This window comes from Miniopterus natalensis, chromosome 6, assembly GCF_054644295.1.
Source record: "Miniopterus natalensis isolate mMinNat1 chromosome 6, mMinNat1.hap1, whole genome shotgun sequence".
Lineage (NCBI taxonomy): Eukaryota > Metazoa > Chordata > Mammalia > Chiroptera > Miniopteridae > Miniopterus > Miniopterus natalensis.
Genome location: NC_142086.1, coordinates 26,600,516 through 26,603,596, shown reverse-complemented (window position 1 = coordinate 26,603,596; position 3,081 = coordinate 26,600,516).

Here is a 3,081-nt window from a genome sequence, read left to right as displayed (position 1 = left end):
CACGTTAGCGGTGAAGGTGTTTGAAGGGGCCGTGCCCTCCAGCCGCCCGGGCCCCAGGCCTGGCTTCTGCTTTGCTCACTGACGGCGCCCACCGGCCGGCAGTCGTTCGAGGTCGCGACCCGCAGCCAGTGCTCGTTGCCCTTCGTTTTCTGCTTTAAACATGGGAGCTTGATTCTTTGCGAGCCTGTGGATGGGGGTGGGAGATTAAAAGTAAAACCGGGGAGTAACTCTTTCACAAATAGGAGAATTTAAATTACTTTCATTTCGAACTCCATTTTCCATCTGGAAAGACTTAGTTTGTTGTTTGTCCAATCGAGTCATTTCGTGTACATTTTTATGGACATTATTCCTTGCATTTCATGCCCTTTCCTGGAATCTTTTATGTGTGTTCTTGTGAGATTTTCAAAAGTTGCCTTGGGATACTTTTTGGAATAAAAGTATTTTTGATGTATAAACTGTAGCTTATATATAGTGGTTTTTCATGGAATTAAGCTTTGAAATTTAGAGTCTATATATTGTTTTTGTTATATGCAAAACCCACAACTAAACGTAAAAATTTAAAAAGAAAAAAAGCGCGAGAAAGAAAACAAAGTACGATGTCTTAAGGAAGCAGGACTCGAAATGATAAATTACTTACATTGTGAGGTCTAATAATCTTTTCATATGTATCTTAATATTTTTATTTATAGTGACTCCTCCAACTAGTTATTGTTATTCAAATGCTTACTGACCCGGCCGAGTGTGGCTCAGCAGTTGAGCATCAACCTAGGATCCAGGAGGTCACGGTTCGATTCCCGGTCAGGGCCCATGCCCAGGTTGCGGGCTCCATCCCTAGTAGGGGGCGTGCAGGAGGCAGCCGACCAATGCCTCTCATCATTGATGTTTCTATCTCTCTCTCCCTCTCCCTTCCTCTCTCTGAAATCAATAAAGATATATTTAAAAAACAAAAACAAAACCCCCCACAAATGCTAACTGAATGAAAAAAATCACAGGGCACACCTAATATCCTTCTATTCCTTATCATTACCTAATTTAATATTTCAGTTCAGTATCAAGCCTTAAGTGAAACTTCTTTCATTTTATCCACCCTTCTCAAGGCAATAGCGCCACTAGTACTCACCACTCAAACATGCCTTGTTTAGAAAGTTCCAGCTCTCCCTGGCTCAAAGAGCTTTTACTGGCGTTTCCTTGCAATTCTTGAGCTCCGGGAACACACTCTCATTTCCCCTCTCTGGGAAAATCATCCCTGAATGACCCAGTCTGCAAAAAATTCTCTTTGTCTCCATCCTGAATTGAACCTCCGTCTTCTCTCCTGAGTAAGGTCAGCTTTGGTACTCAGATCAGCTAAAACGGGCCCGGGTTCTCCAAGCTCAAGTTCAAAAGCCTTCCTAATTATCAGTGACCCCTGGTGTTGGCTTCTTTGGCTCCTCATTTATCATCTTCCCATCCTCCCTCGTCCCACACTGAATTCACTTTCAATCCCTTTAACATTTACCCTGCTCTCCTTCCAACGTGCTGTTCAGCCTGAACTTCTCATGGTAGTTCCAGCTAATGGCACTTCAGCGTGTCACTGGCATGTCCCAATGCCTGCCATTGACTTCACAGGGTCAGTGTTGGCCCTGTGACCTTCAGGTCAGGTTGAGCATCTGATTCCAAATAGATGCTTATTAAAGCAGTCCGTGCAGGAACCCGCACAATCCCCTGTAGTCGTACAGTAATGAATGAATCACTCTATTTATTTATCTTTATCCTCATCCAGATTGATACTCTCAGATCGAAGAAGAGAAACGATATAATGTATCTCAATTCTGAACCTTAAAAAAGCAAACTAGCTCATAACTGAGCGGTGACTTATTTGTAGCTTACTGAGACTTGTTCTCTGCTTGCATAATAAATGCCGAAGTTCTATTATATGTTAATTCAAGGAATTTTTTAGTGTTGTTGGGAAATAAGTGATACTAAGAGGTAAACAGTTGTAAAGTGAAACATATTAGCCACACCCAATGATTGGAGAGTTTCTGTTCAAACAAAATATTAAATGTAGCATCTGAGAGCCAAACCAAACTGAAATTATTGACCAACCCAATTTTTTTTCCTGCTAGCATGATGTTAATATAGCTTTCTCGCTCATCCTTACCTCCTCACCTGGGGTGCACATTAACAATTCAAATCCCTTAGCCATACAGAGAACTAGCTTCTGGGGAACGTGCCATTTTAACAAATCCACGGGTGATTCTTTCGCAAACCTGAACCTGAGATCCACCACTTTGTGGTACTTTCTGTCTCTCAAGCTGAGGAAAGTCATTGCCTCTGTCCCAGGACCTCTGACAACTTTCTTTCCACTAACAGCTCCAACAAATGCTGTATCCAGGTTTTTGTGGGATTGTGGTTTATTCAACTTGGCGTGGTGGTGGTTCTTTAACAAAAATAATAAAATTTATGGATACAAAATCAGTTATAAAAGTGAATATTTATTCACAATGGGAAAAGAAATCAAAACAAAATACTGGAGTATGGAGTTTCGGGTCCTTTTCTTCTGAGATCTCTTTGGGCGACGTGCCAGAGAGCTTACGTAGAGATGCTTCCCAGCTCTAACTGGCTCCCGGTCCCCAACCCCAATACTCTATGCTTCCCAGGCACCCTCAGCATTCACTGGCGTCTGGGTGAGCGGGAGGCTCTGCACCTGACGCTCACCAGCTGCATCCGGAATTGATCTGATAACGTGAGATAAGCCGCTCGCTCACAGGCCATTAGCTCCCGTGGCAGTCAGTCTGGATAACGGTGTGGAGTGGGCTTCCCGAACCACGTTCCTACAACCTTTGACTTGTCTCTTTGTCTCTCTGCCTAGGACTTTACAATGACTTAAAAAAAAAAATTATTGATTTCAGAGAGAGGAAGGGGGGAAGAGAGAGAGGAACATCAATGATGAGAGAGAGAGAGTTATTGATCGGCTGCCTCCTGCACGCCCCCGACTGGGGATCGAGCCCACAACCCGGGCATGTGCCCTGACCGGGAATCGCACCCCGATCCCCTGGATCCTAGGTCGATGCTCAACCGCTGAGCCACGCCGGCCGGGCTACA